Raw genomic sequence first — 19864 nt, 5'->3', positions numbered from 1 at the left:
AATTAGAGATATTCTTCTAAATAACAATGGAAAAAGAGCTCTTACCAAATTCACAGTAAATTGCATACTATAGACTGCATAAAAACATGGTGTGATACTGAAGGACTCAGGAACCAGAAGAATGCCATGCCAGGCTTCAGAGTCACCAGTAGGCCTAAGTTTCTGTTTCCCAGCAAGGTTTAAATAAGAATTTAACAGTTACTGAAAAAAGATCACAAATTGCTTATGCCATGCATTTCTATAGTCATAAGACAAGTTGCTTAAGTTCCTCAAACACACACAGCCAATCACAATAAAGGTTACCTAATCTGCTTGAACTTCCCCTAGCCCCCTGCCCACCAGCTCTGCCCCCCAGCATCCTAAGCCTATCAGAAAAATATAAGTACAGTTACTATTTAAATCTAGCAATCATGTAACCATTCCCCTACTTCTTTGTTCAAATCCCTATAAAAAACCTGCCCCCTGCTGCTCAGGGCTCTTGTACAGATCCATTGCGTTGGTGAAGTCAAGAGACCAAGCTTAAGCCCGAAATAAAGCTCCTTGCCTTTGCATACGTGTTTGGTTCTCCTTGGTGTTCACTGGGGGCGCTGAGAACTGGGCATAACAATACTTATTATGCCACTCTTCCTATAATACCAACAACAATACTTGATGCATAAATATAGAAGTTGGCATGGTAGGACAATGGTTGTGATTACTATATATGATTTCAGATGATTAACGCATTGCATTTCAGTGAAAATATTAACTTTTTAACTCAGTCTGTGGCAACCACACATGTAATTTAGACTAGTCTTAAATTAATTTGAAACTGCAGCAGTCTTTCACGGTTTCAGAAAAAAATGTTACGTGGCAATTAACTTGACGGGGAATAGCCGCATCCTTGATAAGCAGCAGCTGTAGCTTAGCTCCGACGGGCCTCACTCCACGTTCACTGCCTGTACTACACACATTGGAATTTAACAGGAAGGTATGCACATAAACTTCCTTGCATTAATTTTTTTTAAGTGTGAGAATTTTATAATTTCTGTGCAATAAGTCAATTCTGGGGAGCTTCTTCCTTGAACTTTCTCCATTACTTGGAGCTGCCTGGAGATGACTTCATGCCAAGTCAGCGATAGTGCCATAGGTAGACCAACTTCTGGGGAGGGAACTTCTCTCTGCACAGGGGACACTCTGTCTTGGTGTTGCACCACTCAGTGATGCATTCCCAGCAGAAGAGGTGGCCGCAGGGTGTGCCTGTGGAGTGCCTACGTTCCTCTAAGCATGGGTACACAAAGGGCTTCTGCAAACAGCTCTATCATCCAGGGAACTCCGGCGGTGGCACAGGTTGCGGTGCAGCCTCTGTTCCTTCCTGGCGCGCTGCCTCTGCCTGAAGCTGTACAGCTGCAGCCCCATGGAGAGTGCCAGGTGCAGCAGGGAGATGAGCCCCAGCAGCCTGTAGCTGTCCATGCCCTCCGGTCCTCTCCAGGCAGCTGGCGGGTGTGTAGATAAGTGATTCCTGCCAGCCTCTTGGCTAGATGGTAGGAGGCGCCATGGATGTAAAACCAGGCAATGTGGAGCGGATGGAGGCAGGTGAGGCCCTGTCGAAGGACAAAGGCTGCCCACTGGAGTGCCTTCCTCTGCTGTTCAGTCAAGGAGGCTGTTTGGTGACGCACCCACCGCCCAGCCCTTGACCGGCTGCGTCCAGGCGAGCTTCCCTGTGAGGGTCGTGTGCTGTCGCCATCAGCTTGCAGTTCCTGCTCCAAGGGCAGCAGAGCCTTGTCTAACAGGTAGGACAGAACCACATGTAGTGTGACCAGCACACTGCGGTGCCCAAGGTAATAGTCGTCCTTCTGCGCCGCGCAGATCACCCTTGCATTAGTTTTTATACGAATAATAATTTATGCATAATGAAATCCAAGACCACCTACTTAATGTGAGCATTTCAAAATTTATAATCATGCTAGCCATTAGGCAAAGGTAGTTTTAAAAAATCAACAAAACTGGCTTTTGTACTGACTTAAAATTTTCACATGTAAGTTTGCTTGTATAGCTGATGATCATAATGATAAATTCAGTCAAGATACTCATATATTTTTTTTAATTTACAGCGTCAATGAAATGGATTAAACACATACCATTGGATATTCATTTTATTTTGACCTCTGCCAGCTAGTGATATAGCTTTAACTATTGACTTTTTCTTCATTAAAATGAAGAGGTTAGAGTCATTGTTTTCTAAGGCACCCTTTCCTTAATTTCTTCAACTTCTATTGAATTTTTCACTGCTGTAATGGTTTGCGTTTGCAAAGAGTCCTGATATTTATGGAATATTTGTTTTCTCCTCACATTTGCCTTGTAATTAAAACATATCACATCAGGAGGACAGAGTGCCATCTCCTGAGCAAGTCCCTTCATGTAGGCTGAAAAGTCATAGGTTATCAGGCACTTTGTAACTTTATGAAAGTTTAAATCTCCCAAAATTCGGGATGGAGAGATAGCTTAGTGGATAAGACTCTTGCCTGAGAAGCACAAGGACCCAGGTTCTAGTCCCTATTATCGATGTAAGCCAGATGAACGAGGTGGCACACAGATCTGGAGTTTTGTTTGTAGTGGCTAGAGGCCCTGGCACACCCATTCTCTTATTATCTGCCTCTCTCTCTTTCTCAACTAACTAAATAAATATATTAAAAAATCTCCAAAAAATAAACTCCCTCATTTACATTGTCTACACAGTTGCCTAAGCAAGTTGTTTCTACAAAGAATATATTACTCTGTTAGCCTGTCAGAGGCTAGCAAAGAATCAGAGTATTTCTCCACCTTCCATATTGATATGATTTTAATTTGATGCTTGGCACTCCAGGAGCCTCTTCTCTATCTAACCAAGAGTTACCTTTTGCAGAATGTTCATCTTTTGCATGGAACAAAAGCAAAAAGGTTTCGTAGAGAAAGGAAAACACTGGCTGGCTTCATATAGTTTAATGCTGGCTAAAAAAGAAGTATTGCAGGCTAGGGAAATGGTTAGTGGTTAAGGTGTTTGCCTGCGAAGCCTAAGGACCCCGATGCAATTCCCCAAGACCCATGTAAGCCAGATGCACAAGGAGGTACATGCATCTGGAGTTCGTTTGCAGTGGCTGGAAGTCCTGGCACACCCATTCTCTCTCTGTGTGTGCATCTTCCTCTCTCTCTCTCTCTCAAATAATAAAGTAAAATATTTTAAAGAAGGTAATGTAATTTGAACATTATGCCTCTATGTATTTAAGAATCTTTGCATTATTCCTTGCTATCTGAGTACTTAATTAATGTGTTTGCCTTTTAAAGTTGAGAACACACAGCTAAACCAACCCATGCTATTTTGTGCTTCAGGAATCTAATGGTACTGGTATTTCGCTTTTGTGCCTCCATCTGTCATCCATACTCTGGTAATCTCTCTCTCTCTCTCTCTCTCTTTCTCTCTCTCTCTCTCTCTTTGTTTTTGTTAGGGTCTTGCTCTAGTCTCAGGGTGACCTCCAACTCATGGCAATTCTTATTCCTCTGCCTCCTAAGTGCTGGGTTTCAAGGCACATGCCACCATTCCCAGCGAAACTGGTAATCTTTTGATAGCTTTTTTCTGTTTTATTTTTTTCTTTCCTTTTCTGTGCTTTTCTGTTTTCCTATCTTCCAAGCAGCCTCTCTTCCCAATTACCATGATACTCTATTGTTCATTATTAACACATTTACTCTTTAAATAGCACAACATTTCCTTTTTGATTGTGACAGGGCTTGATGTAACTCAAACTGGTTTCCAACTTGCTATGTGAAATTAAAAAAATATTTTAGGGCTGGAGAGATGGCTTAGCGGTTAAGCGCTTGCCTGTGAAGCCTAAGGACCCCGGTTCGATGCTCAGTTCCCCAGGTCCCACATTAGCCAGATGCACAAGGGGGCGCACGTGTCTGGAGTTCGTTTGCAGAGGCTGGAAGCCCTGGCGTGCCCATTCTCTCTCTCTCTCCCTCTATCTGTCTTTCTCTCTGTGTCTGTTGCTCTCAAATAAATAAATAAATTAAAAAAATATTTTAGTTGGTACAAAATAATGGGTTCATTATGAAATATTCATATATACATGGATATCTATCTATCTATCTATCTATCTATCTATCTATCTATCTATGTATGTATGTTATACTTGGTCACACTTGCTTTTCCACTACCTTCTCTCATCCTTCTTTCCCTCCTACTGGAAATCTCTAAATAGTTATATTCCTGCTTTCATGTCATACACACACACACACACACACACACACACACACACACACACACACATATGGTATACAATGTTTTGTCTTTTTTACACTCATTACCTTCTATTGCCCTTGCTTTTATACCCCTTCCTTCCTTCACATAGTCTTTCTTCTACTTTCCTGCTATATAAAATGTATATTATTTAAATCTAGATTGTACAAATAAGAGAAAACCTGGTATATTTCTCTTTCTGAGTCTAGTTTATTTGATTTATTATGATGGTCTCTAGTTGCATGCATTCTCCCAGACTACATAACTTTATTCATCTCTATAGCTGAATAAAACTCCATTATTTATATATATCCCACATACCCATTCATCTGTTTGATGGCATCTAGGCTGGTTTCATATCTTGTCTATTGTAATCAGTACTGCAATAAACACAGATGCACAAGTATCTGTGTTATGCTATTTGAGAGAAGAACCTATCTTTAAATTTCATGTGTTTTTGCAAAGGAGGATCATAACCACACATTGTGTCACAAAATACTATGTTTTTATCATAACCAATAGCATAGAATGCTATGGTGTTCAAGTTTTTGCAAACTGGTAATTTTCATATGGACTCATTCAATTGTTATTTGAAACCATCACTGTTATTTGATATCTCTTACTTGTTGGGTATTGTATTTCTATTGCAGTGACATGTAAAGAAATTACAGCTCTCCCTTTGAGGAGCTTATGGTAGAGTTGCTACTTTGTAGCCTCTTTTTTTATAAGTCCCCTTCCCCCCAAAGAAAGGCGCTTTGCTCTAACCATGGCAGAGAACATTATGTATTGTAGCAGATATTGCTTCCACTCAAAATCTCCTCCTTTCTTTTTTGTTGTTTTATTCTTATTTTGCTTGGTGCAACAAGGGCCAAAGTCCTGGGTTGATATTGGTTTAATCCAATAAGAGATTCCTGCTCTTTTTGTTCCCTTTTGCCTTGCAGCTAACAATGACCCATGAAACCTAACTGGTAAAATGTAGAGAACACAGGGAAGAGTGGTGGCCAGGATCATTCCTCATTTCTCCACTTCTACCTATGCGTTTCTGTCTGTGAATTTAAAGCAGATGGAAACATGCAGGCCTTTTGTGATCATAATCTGGTATTTATAAAGCAAATCAACAAATGAAAGATGGCACAATAGAAAAGACCAAAAGATGGTCTTTCCTGTGATGTTCACTGCAGGCAAGCCAATCATGGCTGTCTCTGATATCATACTTAGTAAGTGAGAAAATAGGACTGTCTTAGTATCAGTCATGATACATTGGGTTTTCTAAGACTTACTGTGGGAAACATTCCTGTGGTGGTTTGATTCAGGTGTCCCCATAAACTTAGGTGCTCTGAATGCTAGGTTTCCAGCTGATGGAGATTTGGGAATTAATGCCTCCTGGAGGGAGTGTATTGTTGGGGGCGGGCTTATGGGTGTTATAGCCAGCTTCCCCATGACAGTGTTTGGCACACTCTCCTGTGGCTATTGTCCACCTGATGTTGGTCAGAGTGTGATGTCCATCCTCGGCTCATGCCATCATTTTCTCCTGCCATTGTTGAGCTTCCCCTTGAGCCTTTAAGCCAAAATAAGCTTCTTTTTTCCCAACAAGCTGCTCTTGGTTGGGCGATGCAAACATGACTGCAACAATTCCTAATGGATAAACATGTTCTTGAAGATCAATGTGGGATATAACAAGCCAATACAAATTAAAACCAAGACATCTATGTATACTCCTAAAAAGTGTGCAGGTTAAATGGACCATTTACTATGTTAGGTTTGGGTGGTAATTGGATCTGAAATATGTACAATCTCAATAGGCAATTCTCAATAGAAGGCTTCATCTCTTCTCCAGGGGTCAGTGGCAGTGGCTGTACACTCACATTTTCTTTCTTATTCTTCTTTTAATTAATTAATTAATTTTTGATGTAGTGTCTCACTGTATCCCAGGCTGACCTGGAATTCACTATGTAGTCTCAGGGTGGCCTTGAACTCATGCGATCCTCCTACCTCTGCCTCCTGAGTGCTGGGATTAAAGGCCAGGCCTGGCTCACATTTTACTTATTTCTGTCCTCCTTAGACATTAAAACAACTAAGAATGTGGACAGTTTGGTAACTTGTACTTTGGAGGTATTCAAGGCATATTATTTTAAAAAGTAAAGTGTTTTCTTTCTGCTCAGTGGGTCATGAATCACATGACTATTGTGCATATGATTGATTATAAGACATTTTAGAGGAGAGACAAATTGCAATTATGCACACACTTATAAGAAAAACTCAAACCTCACTTGTTATTATTATTATTTTTGTTTGTTTTCAAAGAAGAGTCTCTCTCTAGCCCAGGCTGATCTGGAGCTCACTGTATAGTCCCAAGCTGGCCTTAAACTCACTGTGATTCTCCCACCTCTGCCTCCCACATGCTCAGATTAAAAATGTGTTTCACCATGCCTTGGCCGACTTGTATTTTAAATTTGAACTCTTCATAAAAATGTATGGATGGAGTTCAGCATTTGACCAACGTTGGACTGAAGTCTACCTTGTCCGATATTAGGATACCAAACCCTGCTTGTTTTCTAGGCCCATTTGCTTGAAACACTGTTTTCCAACCTTTCACCCTAAGGTAATGTCTATCCTTTGTAGAAAGGTGAGTTTCTTGGAGACAACAAATTGTAGGATCCTGCTTTTTAACCCAGTCTGAAAACCTATGCCTTTGGTTGGGGCATTGAAGCCATTGATATTAAGAGATATTATTGAAAGGTGTGTATTTATGTTTGCCACTTTTTTTTTTTTTTGTGTGGTTCTGGTTCTACCTTTGCTTTCTTGTGTTAACTAGTATTTGAGTATTGCTTGTTTTTTCCAGGTTCCTTATATGAGTGCTTTTCCTTTTCCTCAGCATGGAGGATCCTATCAAGTATTTTCTGTAGAGCTGGTTTTGTCTTCAAATACTCCTTTAATCTGCTTTTGTCATGGAATGTCCTTATTTCTCTGTCTATTTGAATGGATAGCTTTTCAGGATAAAGTAACCTTGGTTGATAGTTGTTATCTTTTAGAATTTGGAATACATCACTCCAAGCCCTTCTGGCTTTTAAAGTTTGTGTTGAATAATCTACTGCAATCCTGATGGGCTTGCCTTTGTAGGTAACTTGATTTTTCTCTCTAACTGTTTTCAATATTTTTTCCCTTGGTTTGTGTGTTTGGTAGTTTGATTATAATATGACAAGGAGAGGTTCTTTCCGGGAGGTTTTGTCTGTCTGGGGTTCTAAAGGCTTCCTGTATCTGCATTGGCACCTCTTTCCCAATTTGGGGGAAGTTTTCTTCTATGATTTTGTTGAAGATGCCTACTATGCCTTTGGAGTGGAATTCTTCTCCTTCTACTATGCCCTGAATTCTTATATTTGATCTTTTCATAGTGTCCCAAATATCTTGAAATTCCCACTCATACTTTTCTATAAGTTTGTCTTTCTCTTTGTTGGACTGTATTAGATCTGCCACCTGGTCTTCTAGCTTAGATATTCTGTCCTCTCCTTCACCATTCTACTGGTGAGATTTTCTACAGAGTTTTTTTATTTCATTAACTATGTTCTTCATTGCTAGTAATTCTGACTGGTTTTTCTTTATTATTTCTATTTCCTTATTTATGTCTTGTATTGCCTTCTTTATTTCATGAAATTGGTGTCCTGCATCTTCTTTGATTTCCTCTTTGATTTCTTTGATTCCTTTGATTAGTTCTTTGACTTCTTTGAACATGTTTACAATCATTCTTTTGAAATCTTTCTCAGGCATTTGCTCTAACCCATTCTCAGTGGAGGTCATTTCTGATGCATTAATATTTTTAGGTGGATTTATATTGTCTTGCTTTTTAGTGTTTCTTGTGTTATAATGAATATATTTTTGTATCTTGGATTAAGTTAATGCTTGGATTTTCTAGCTAGCTGGGTATTCTTAGCTGTATCAATTGATTTGATGTTATGTATCTTCAGGGTAGGAGCTTAAGATGTTAGGTGTGGCTCTTAAGACTCTCAGAGTATCTACAGAGGTGTTCCTAGGGGTTGAGTTTCCCTGCTATGGGAGTATTCAAGTGGGCTGAGTGGAATAAAATACAGGTAGATTCTAAAATTTAACTAAACACTCAATCAAAAACAGCACCAAGTATTTATGCAAAAGTAGTTATTATAACAACCAGATCCTCTATCAACAAAGAGGTTAAGATTTCTGGTCTGTTGAGGGATCCAAGTCAGCTTGTGACCAAGTAAGAACCTTCTCTGGTGCAATCCCAGTTACCTTTTTGGATAATTTTGGTCTCAGTCAAGTTGCTGGCTGGGTCGTTGGGCTGCTTGCTGTTCTGATTTCTGGAGCTGGGCACTGGCTTTTCCTGTGGTGCATACCGAGCCTGGCAACTGTGGCCCTGCAGATTGGCACCCCCACTGCTGGCACTGCCACTGCTGCTCCTGAAGCTGCCGCTGCTGGATCTGTCGGCACCGCTGCTAAAGTTGCTGCTGCTGGGTCTGTCACCTCTGCTGGGTCCACCGCTGCTGCTGCCGCTGCTGCTGCTGCTGCTTTAGCGGCCACTGCTGGATCCTCCACTGCTGCTGCTGGATCTGTTACTGCTGCCTGTGAAGCTGCTGCTGCTGGATTTGTCACTGCTGGGGCTGCTGCTGCTGGTGCCGGAGCTGCTGATGTTGTTGCTGTACTCTGCTCCTGCTTGGGTCCTGCTGTCAGCTCAAGTTGATGTGGCCGGGTCCCAGGCCCACTGCTCTGTTCACTGGAGCTGGGCACAGGTGGTGGGGTAGGGGAGGGAGCCACAGCTGCTCTAGTTCTCTCACTGCTCCACATGTTCTTCTACCTTCTGATCTGCTCCTCCGTTGTTCATTGCCACTCTCCCTTCACGTTTCTTGAGTTGTGGAGAGCTTCAGTGTGAGTGGAAGCTCCCCTCACCTGGCTTTTCCTGTGGCCCAAGCTGAGCCTGGCAGTTTTCTGTTGCGCTGCCGCAGCTGCAGTCAGTGGACTTGCTGGGGCCACTTTTGCCGGCCTGTGAGGGCTCTGGATCTCTTCTACTTCTCCACTGCTGTTTCAATTTCCTATACACCTCACTTTTTAGTAAAAGTGTGTATTTTGTTGAGTTTTTTCAGTCTTTTTACCCCCTAGTCTGCTTTGGCATGGTACCTATGCCACCATCTTAACCGTAAGCCGAGTTCAGCATTTGGAAGCTTCTGGTTGATCAAAAAAAAGTTCTGAGCTGGCGGCATGGTGGCACATGCTTTTAATCCCAGCACTCTGGAGGCAGAGGGAGGAGGATCCCAATGAGTGTGAAGCCACCTTGAGACTACATATTGAATTCCATGTCAGCCTGGGCTAGAATGAGACCCTACCTGACCAATAACAAAACAACAACAACAACAAACAAAACAAAACAAAACAAAAAAAACAGAAAAAGTTCTGACTTTTTCAATACAAAGGAGTCTATGGATTGCCATAGATCTTTATGTTTTGGAGACAATATGGTTGTACTGGCTCTAGCAGTGTTAAGTCTAAGATCTTGTCACTTGAGAATTTTTCATATTCTAAAAAAATTTAAGTGTCAATAAGTCTCTATTTTGAGGGCCTTCTTTTCAATGAGAGCAGTTTTGTGTGAAAAGTGAAGATGATAGAGAGGCCGTGCATGTTATTTGCAGCAACTGGGGCTAGAAAATTCTAAAAGAGCTGAAAATAACAACAAACCTGTCTGTTGTTCTAAATGCTCTATTCTATTTATGGTACAGACAATTGATACCTCATGGAAACAAACTGAGAACTAAGTAAAGTGGTTGGTGGCTCCTTTACCTTTAGAATCAGGTCCTTGGAGACAGGGACACTTTTGGTTCTTTGCTGGGATCATTTTGTTAAGCCTGTCATGTGCATTACTCTTAGGACTAGAGAAACACAGATGATGTACACAGTTGCCAGTTGTTCAGAGCTCATAGATTTTTTTTTTTTTTTTTTGGTGGTGGGGGTGGTTGTGGGTTGGTGGGGAGAAAAGCTCATTCAAAAACCACAGCAATTCAACAAAGATATGTGCTTGGCTCTCTCTGCATGAGCCCAGAGTAAGTCCCTTCTATCCCAGAACAGTCACAGACAATCAGTGATCTGGCTTTCATTTTTTCCTCCTTAATGTTCACTTCTCCCATTGTACTCTTGGTTCAAACCCATCCACCTCTTCTAGGACTCTCTGAGTTCATATATATATATATATATATTTTTTTTTCTTTTTTTCAGTTTTTTGAGGTAGGGTCTCATTCTAGCTGTCCTGGAATTTGCTATGTAGTCTCAGAGTGGCCTCAAACTCACACAATCTTCCTACCTCTGCCTCCAGAGTGCTGGGATAAAGGCGTGTACCACCACTCCTAGCTTCTTTTCTTATTTGAAATTAAATTGTCTTTGTCCAGTGTTCTTTGTGTATGTGTATTGTATGTATGCGTGTATGTATGTATATGAGCCCATGTATATGTACACATGTGTGTGTGTGTGTGTGTGCCAGATGACAACTATAATTGTCATTCCTCAGGCATCGTCCACCTTGTTTTCATCCAGTATCGCTCACTCGTGTGGAGCTTGCCAAATATATTAGACTGGTTGGCCAGAAAGCCCAAGAAATCCACTGTCTGTACCTCCAGTTCTGGAAATTGCAGACACGTGATCCTACATTTAGCTTCCCTCTCTCCTTCCTTTCCTTTCTCTTTTCTTTCTCTCTCTCTCTTTCCTTCCTCCCTTCCTTCTCTTTCTCTTCCCTCCCTCCCTCCCTCCCTCCCTCCCTCCCTCCCTCCCTCCCTCCCTCCCTCCCTCCTTTCTTTCTTTCTTTCTTTCTTTCTTTCTTTCTCTTTCTTCCTTCTTTCCATGGGTTCTGGGGATCTAGTTTAAGTACAAATGCTTGCAAGGTAAGATCTTTACTGACTGAGCCACCCCCTCAGCCTTGTCTAGCGTTCTTCTGTGTCAGAGCATAACCACACTTATTTTTGTCTCCAAAATAAAAGTAGGTTGGGACAAATCACTCCTGAGCTAACACTCTTTATTTCCAACACACGACCTCAGTAGGTAGAGCAGGCTGGCTTCAAGCGCACTATCTTCCTGCCTTGGCCTCTCGAGGCTGGGATCGTAGGCGTGTTCAACCACACCTGGTCTTGGTTCCTTTTTCTTATCTTCTATTTTAGGGCCATCTTGTCAACATTTCAGTGAAGTCTTCACTTTTTTTCATTCCACTCCCTCTGCCACAGAGGTAATTTAGATTTTCCCCTGAGCACTGCACTGAAACTACTTTACAAAATGTGAGAAACCACTTCACTGGAAGTCCTGTTAAAACTCTTTTGCCTGCCTGTTGTCCTACATCCTCAGCCTTTAGGATGTCAGCTGACACAATGCACTACTTAACATGCCTTAGTAAACGAACTGGTCCAATCTCCCCTCTCTTAGTTCTTCTGTCTCCCTCGTTCTCTCTTGCTTTTCCTTTTCCTCCCTGGTCTCTGGCGAAACATTCTCCAGGCCCTGCTTGTACTTTCTTTGGTCTTACCTCATTTTTCTTAATGGACTATGCATTATGCATTAGTCACATGCATGAATTTTATTCTTTATTACTTTTAATTCAGATTCCATGTTTCTTTTCAGGTGTTCATAGTTCTCAAATTTATAACTGTTTAAAAGTTACTTTAGGTACATCCAGTGCTAACTTGACATCATGGTTTATATTTCTTACAGTGCCTTCATATTTTTCATGCTAAATCTTCTAGAAAAGATATTGTATTTCCAACAGTCTTCTCACTTGAAGAAGAGTGTATCTGGATATGAAAATCTAGTAATAATTGTATAATTCTTATCTTTCCTGACCATCTTCTCTGCGTCAGAAGTCACCCCATCTTGTGAGATCTATTTTTCTTATTCCATCTAATAATCTAATCACTGACTCTTGAATCCACCAACAGGTCTGTGGGCCACATCATCTTTAATGTAGGAATATGAAGTAGCTACATTTAAAATTATTATTTGTGTGTGTGCATGCATGTTCATGTATGAATGTATATGTTTGTGTGTACATGCATGTTGCATGTGTAGAAGTCAGAGGTCTACTTTTGGGTTGGTCCTCACTTTAACTCCTCATTTTTTAAAAATTTGTTTCTTCGAGGTCGGGTTTCACTTTAGTCCAGGTTAACCTGGAGTTCCCTACACTGTCTCAGGCTGGCCTCGGATTCACAGTGATTATCCTTACCTCTGTTTCCCTAGTGCTGGGATTAAAGACATGCACCACCACCGCTGGCTCTACCTCATTTTTGAGGCATAGCTTCTTTCTCTGGATTCTTGCTCTGCTGTTCTTTGCTAGACTTGTCTTGAGCTTTCTGGAAATTCTCTTGTCTTTGCCTCCCATTCCACCCCAGCATCTGTGTGCTGTGATCACAGATCCTCTCCACAGCTGCCAGCTTTTTATTTGGAGTCTAGGGAGTCAAACTGAGGTGCTCCAGCCTGAGTCATGAGTGCTTTATCGAATGAGTTATCTCTCAAGCCTTTGGAGTAGGTATTTTTTAAACTATTTTATTTGTTTATTTATTTGAGAGAGAGAGAGGAAGAGGGGGAGAGGAAAAGGGGGGAGAAGAGAGAGCCTCTAGCCACTGGAATTGAACTCCAGACGCATGTGCCACCTTGTGTTTCTGGTGTATATGGGTACTGGAGAATCAAACTGGGGTCCTTAGGCTTCACATGCAAACACCTTAATGGCTAGCCCATATCTCCAGTCCACAAAGTGGGTTTGTAACAAAGTTCCTAGACATTAACCTAGTGATTTTGAAATTCTTTCCTTTCTTGTGGTTTGTGTAGCATAAAATTGGTAAGTCAGGGCTGGAGAGATGGCTTAGCGGTTAAACGCTTGCCTGTGAAGCCTAAGGACCCCGGTTCTAGGCTCAGTTCCCCAGGTCCCACATTAGCCAGATGCACAGGGGGGCGCACATGTCTGGAGTTCGTTTACAGAGGCTGGAGGCCCTGGCGTGTCCATTCTCTCTCTCCCTCTATCTGTCTTTCTTTCTGTGTCTGTCGCTCTCAAATAAAAAAAAAAAATTGGTAAAGTCACATCTCTAGCGAAAGCATTTCAGTAGTTCCTGCCAGGTACTACATCTGAAAATTTAACACAAATTGCATCTAAATGGTAAATTGACTAGATCACTTCATTAAACTGGCTACTATCTTTTATCCCATTTTTCTTTCCAATTCTGTTGATCTATTGACTGCCTTAGGCTGACTTTGTTCAGCTACAATGAACTTTTTAAGGAATACACAGTCAATAACCATAACAGTATTATAAAAGACATTTAGGGGTAGGAGGTTAAGGTGCTAGCCTGAAAAGCTTAAGGACCCAGGTTAAATTCGCCAGTATAAAGCCAGATGCACAATGCAGTGCATGCATCTTGAGTTCATTTGCAGTGGCTAGAGGACATGATGTGCCCATTCTCTCTCACTCCTTCTGCTTCTTTCTTTTCTTTTCCTTCCTTCCTTCCCTTCCCTTCCTTCCTTCCTTCCTTCCTTCCTTCCTTCCTTCCTTCCTTCCTTCCTTCCTTCCTTCCTTCCTTCCTTCCTTCCTTCCTTCTTCTTACTCCCTCTCTCTCCCTTTCTTTCTTGTTTCTTTTCTCTTATAAAAATAAATAAAATATTATATATATATATATTTGGTTTTTCAAGGTAGGGTCTCACTCTGGTCCAGGCTGACCTGGGATTAACTCTGTCATCTCAGGATGGCCTTGAACTCATGGCAATCCTTCTACCTCTGCCTCCCGAGTGCTGGGATTAAAGGCGTATGCCACCACACCCGGCTTAAAAAATATTTTTAACAAGACATGTAGCTTCATATAGATTGGAAATTCTCGTGGCAAAGCTCTTTGGAAAGGGAATTGCAACATGCTAATTCATTGGCCTTAGCTAACATCTCTCACTGAACTAACAAGCCACGGGGAATATATCCATGGTTGAGGCCAGTCATGTCTTGTCCCCGAAATTTTATTGAAGTGAATGGCACTTCGATTTCATGGGTGACATCTGATAGAAATGGGTAGACAGGCATAGAATAGACATGCACAATGCCCTGAGAGGTGTCATAGGTTTCCTGTAATGTCAATATTTTTTGCTAATCCCCCCTCTTTTCTTTCTTTCTTTTGGAGACAACGTCTCAAACTTTCTGTGTAGTTGAAAATGGCCTTGAACTCATGTTATTCATACTCCTGCCTGTCCTTCTCAAGCACTGAGGTTACACATTTAGCTTTTTTGCTCATTTTTGTCACTTGCAACATATTTGTATTCAGTGTTGCTTGTTCCTAAGGACATTAATCATCTATTTGCATTTGTAATATATTCACTTATAGACATGTATTTCTTGCTTACAAGCTTGTAACACCATCACTACCATGAAGTAATATATCATTTGTGTTGCCCCCTGTAGATCAGATCTGTTAATTTATTGGGACTTACCCCCTTTATTTTGGCATATAGCTGCCATTTTGGAAAAGAGTCCTTCTTTCCTTCTTTTTCTTCCTTCTTTCTTTCTATTTTGCATGTTTAAAATTTAAGTCTCTGGGGCACAATTTTTCTCAGTTGCTTTAGCATTCTAAGGGCATTAGTGGACTTGTGTTAACTGTAGCAATGTGTCAGACAAGGACTACTTCAGAAGCACAGGGACGTTCATTTTTGCTAATGACTTTGGAGATTCAAGAGTGAGATTGGGTGGAAACTTTGGTTCTGCCCTCTACTGAGGACAGCAGCAGTACATATTGGAACAACTGTGAGAGAGGGAAAAAAGAAGAGTGAGGCGAAGGGAGAAAGAGACTTACAGTCCACTTGCTTACTTCCAGTACTTCTCCCACTAGGTCCTGCCATCTAATGGTTCCAATATTGCCGCCACTTTACCAATGGCCGTCACAGGATCATATCCAAATTTCAATACAATGCTTGGCATGTATAGGATTAGGACTTGTTGCATTCACAGAGAGGAAATGCCATTTCTTCTAACACCTTAGGCCCAAGTACTTTCAAAAAGAGAGCATATTTTCTAGTAAAACATCTTGAAGTTCTATCTTCAAGTGTCTGACCAAGATCTGGTAGAAAGAGCTCTTTTTTAGAACAAGACATCACAGAAATGCAAATCTAAACTATTTTGGTCTAGAAAGTAAAAAATAAAATCACTCCAAAATAAAATGGAAATTATGAATGGTTGAGTCATAAAGCTCTGATTTTTCCCTTTCCATTTCCTCAATGTTTGTGGCAAGCAGGGGAAACCTGAGTAAATGTCTTGGAATACAAGCTGACAATAAACATGTTGGTAAAGAAACTATAGCAGATGATTTGAACATGCAAGAATCAATAAAAACCCTACCTCAGTTCCTGCTGATAACCAGCATCTTTACACTGTAGTTGCTTATCTAAATGTCACCTTCTCTTGTCCCTCTGATATCAATTAAGTCGTTGGAGCCTATTGATTCTTCACTGAAATATCTACAGTGGTTGTATTTGACAAATAGAATTATATAAGTGAGTACCTAAGGTACCAAGTTGTTTTTTTTTTTTTTTTTTCTGCAGGGATGTAAATTATGAAATGGGAGAAAGCTCAAGAACATCCATTTTTTTGTTGTTGTTTGTTTTGTTTTTGTTTTTGTTTTTTGAGGTAGGGTCTCACTCTAGCCCAGGCTGACCTGGAATGCACTATGTAGTCTCAGGATGGCCTCAAACTCACAGCAATACTCCTACCTCTGCCTCCCAAGTGCTGGGATTAAAGGAGTGAACCACCGTGCACAGCTCTTTTTGTTTTTGCTTTTGTATTTTTTGAGGTAGGCTCTCACTCTAGCCCAGGCTGACCTGAAATTCACTATGTAGTCTCAGGGTAGTCTCGAACTCATGGTGATCCTCCTACCTCTGCCTTCTGAGTGCTGGGATTAAAGGCCTGTGGCACCATGTTTGATAGGAATGACTTAAGACTGACAAATAGAGAAACTTGCCAGGATACTGGGATAGCAGAATTTAAAGGGAGGAGATGTAATAAATGGTTTACCAATAATTTTGTCTTTTAAAAACCATTTTGTTTATTTGAGAGAGAGAGAGAGAATAGGCAGAGAGAAAGAGAGAATGGGCATGTCAGGGCCTCCAGCCACTGCAAATGAACTCCAGATGCATGCACTCCTTGTGCATCTGGCTTACATGGGTCCTGGGGAATCAAACCAGGGTCCTTAGACTTCGCAGGCAAATGCCTTAACTGCTAAACCATTTTCCCAGCCCCAATTTTGTCTTTTTATTGAAACTCTCCCACTATTCACATTAAAAGGTTAATACTTATATTATTTTCTAGAGAAAGCCTTGAAACCACTTTTCTGGATATTTGAGAATATTGGAAATATGAGAATATCTAGGGCATTTCCTTCAATTTCTTATTGATGTTTTCTTTGCTTCTATGCAAATATATGATAGCTATCAACTACCAATATAACCGGGGTATAGTTAGTCCACAGATGTTCTCAGATGAATATAACATTTACAAAACAAAGTGAAAACTTGATTGGTTCTTCTGCATATGTTTTTGATGACATGCCTGCTTTGATATATTAGGTGAATATTTTTTAACAGCATGATTAAGAAAATATCCAGTGCATATAGAACTATAGAATTACTTTAGTTTCTCTTTTAGTGTTTATTTATATATTTGCAAACAAGGAGGGGAGGGAGAGAGACAGAGACAGAGACAGAGACAGAGACAGAGATAGAGAGAGAAAACACACAAGTGTCTCCTGCCACTGCAAACATAAACTCCACATGCATGCACCACTTAGTGCATTTGGCTTTATGTGAGTACTGGGGAATCAAACCTAGGCTATCAGGCTTTGTAAGCAAGTGCCTTTAACTGCTGAGCCATCACTTCAGCTCTCTCTTTTAAGATATAACTAAGAGTGGGCCAATTATCTTACCATGTTGGCTTACATGAAAAATATTTGAAACTCACACAGGTAGATGGGAAGGTACACCATAATTTTCAATCAATAGGACCCCCAAAAATTACTGATGTAGATGGTCTCCAACTCTAAGGAGACAGGTGTAATAGAATGCTTTATATCCTATAAAAAGCACACTGTAAACAAACAAACAAAAAAAACAAAACAAAACAAAAAACAGATTAACAAGTGCCCGCCTAGCTTCAATGCTTAATAAAATAGTAAAATGTTAATAAAACATTTACCACTTTCAACACTTATGTTTTTTATCTGAAAATAGTCTTTCTTGTGCTGGTCAGACAATTCCAATAATGATCTCTGCTTTGTGCAGTCTGTTCCCTTAACATTCCCCAGGCCTATTCCACCAATGTGCCATTGAAGTTGGAACTAAGGGAGAATTTAGGTTACTGTGACCTGGAATAAGTTTTGCCACCACCTCTCAAATGCCATAGCAATGGTAATTAGTGGTTTTGTTTTAGCAGAGGCGATTATCCCCCTCTTAATGACTCTGAATAATAAGTAAACCATGGAGTAATAGTCCTGACTGAAGTGGCATGGAATATCTGCTTTTTTTCCCCTTCTTTGTATTTTCCTTCAAAAGTGTCCATGCAGCCCCTAGAAATTAATTTTACTCCCAGCTGTTGATCTGGAAGAAGCTGATACCAGACCTGTGTGGGAGCATTATCTTGTGCAAATCTGTGCAGGAAGCCTAAGCTGTCAGTGAGCCTCACTGTGTATGTTCACTTCACTGACAAGGGCCTGAAGACTGTCAGATTAGATGGTGTGTATATCCTCATAGCTGTCAATGAAGGCCTTGAAATACAAAGTCTAGTGTCCCATAGTATTTGAGAAAGTGCCTTGCTTCTACCATTAAATGTAGTAATAAAAGAAACCTAATTGTAGATACTTTGAGATAGTCATTCCGCATAGACAAATGTTCTGTCTTGTTTATTTTTTAGTTGGAAAAAAATAAATTTCTACTGATTATTCTTTCTCAAGTATTCTGTTTGCTTAGTTTTGGAAATAGGGTCTCACATTGTACCCCAGGATGACCAGACCTCACACTGTCTGGGTAGATCCAACTGGACTCAAACTCAAGATGGTTCTCTTACTTCAGCCTCTCAAGTGCAATGATTAAAAGCATGAGCCACCATGCCCAACACAATTTGCTTTTAAAAATAGTGTTGATTTCTTGGATTTTAGAGCATTGTTGTCACATTTCTGAAACTTTAAATTTCATCACTGAAGTAGACCTAAAATGAGCCCAACATGGTTCTGGGAAATTCATGGAAGAGGGGGAGGCTCTAGTTTTTAGAGCCACATGTTGGAACATTATGCACAGAGACATTGCCTCCTCCCCATAACTGATGGATAACCCCACAAAGTATGACCCACATTCCCCAACAAAGAGGGTCCCTACAGATGGGGGAGGGCAGGGAGGAGGTAAATGATGGTACCAACATGGTACCATTGCATTCACACTGTGTACATAACTAATTAAAAATTAATAAAAATCATAAGTTCTCTATTAATTACTTTTCTTGTTAATGTGACTAACACCTGACAAGAAACAATTTAAGAGAAGAAGGATTAGTTCCAGAGCATGGTTTAAGAATCCCATCTTTCATAGCAGGACTGTCATGGTAGCAGGAACAGCTCAGGGCCCCGAAACTGCTTGCTCACATCTGGGCCAATCAAAGTGCAGAGAGAGATGAATGTGGCATTCATCTGGCTGGCTCTCTATTTTATTTTATTGCCCCTAGTCCATGAAATAATGCTATTTATACTTAGGACAGTCCTTTCTGGTTCAGTTAATCATCCATTCTAGAATTGTCTTCACACACATACACAAATGTGTCTTTCACTAATACCTTAGGTGGTTCTTAATCTAATCAATGTGATAAAATTCTCCATCACATGCATAAACCAACGTTGTGGTGCATTATGGTAGTCAATGTCCATAATGCCAATTCTGATTTATCAATAAATAATTAAATATTCAGAATACAGTTTTACAGAGGCAAGCACATAAAAAAATACACCTCTAAAAGATGACATTTCTAAATCCTTTACAATATAATAATCTCAATGCTTTTAATTGCAGAGACTGAGGCCCAGCACACCAATTCTCTGTCTGTCTCTCTAAAATAAAAACAATAAAAATTATTAAATAATATTTAATAAGATACTCTAGTGGTTTTATATAATGTTCTGAATATTCAAAAGGGCACTTATCTTCCTAGACACTTGTAGCATCTAGATGATCACTCAGTTCAAGATCTTAATTTTTTTAAGATATAGGAAAAGCAACATGATTAAGTTTACTGATAAAGAATGATGAAGCCTCAATTTTTTGTAGGTTTGTAAATTCCAAAGTCCAACTTTTCTTCAGAACATCACATAGTACAAGAGAGATTCTCCTTTTCCCTCTCCTAAAGATAGTCAGAAACTTAAAATTTCAAATAACAAGTGATCAAAAAATTATGATAAAATGTTGCAATTTATCATGAAAAATCCTAAATAAGGAAAAGAAAGGGTCTTTTTTGTTGTGCCTCTATCACATGTCAGAATCTTTGTAAGACATACTAATGGAACTTGCCAATTTTAATAATGGTACTCACATTTTCATAAATTAAAAAAAAAATCCAAAACA

The 19864-nt window shown here is 40.2% G+C and overlaps 1 pseudogene; it reads right to left on the bottom strand.

Annotated features, from left to right (window-relative positions):
- Positions 1–1033: 1033 nt before the first annotated feature.
- The window catches only part of LOC101614119, a 38403-nt pseudogene continuing 19572 nt past the window's right edge, over positions 1034–19864 (bottom strand).

The sequence above is a fragment of the Jaculus jaculus genome, chromosome 4, assembly GCF_020740685.1.
Source record: "Jaculus jaculus isolate mJacJac1 chromosome 4, mJacJac1.mat.Y.cur, whole genome shotgun sequence".
Lineage (NCBI taxonomy): Eukaryota > Metazoa > Chordata > Mammalia > Rodentia > Dipodidae > Jaculus > Jaculus jaculus.
Note: the sequence above shows the minus strand (reverse complement) of the source record. Positions and strands in the feature narration are given on the sequence as shown.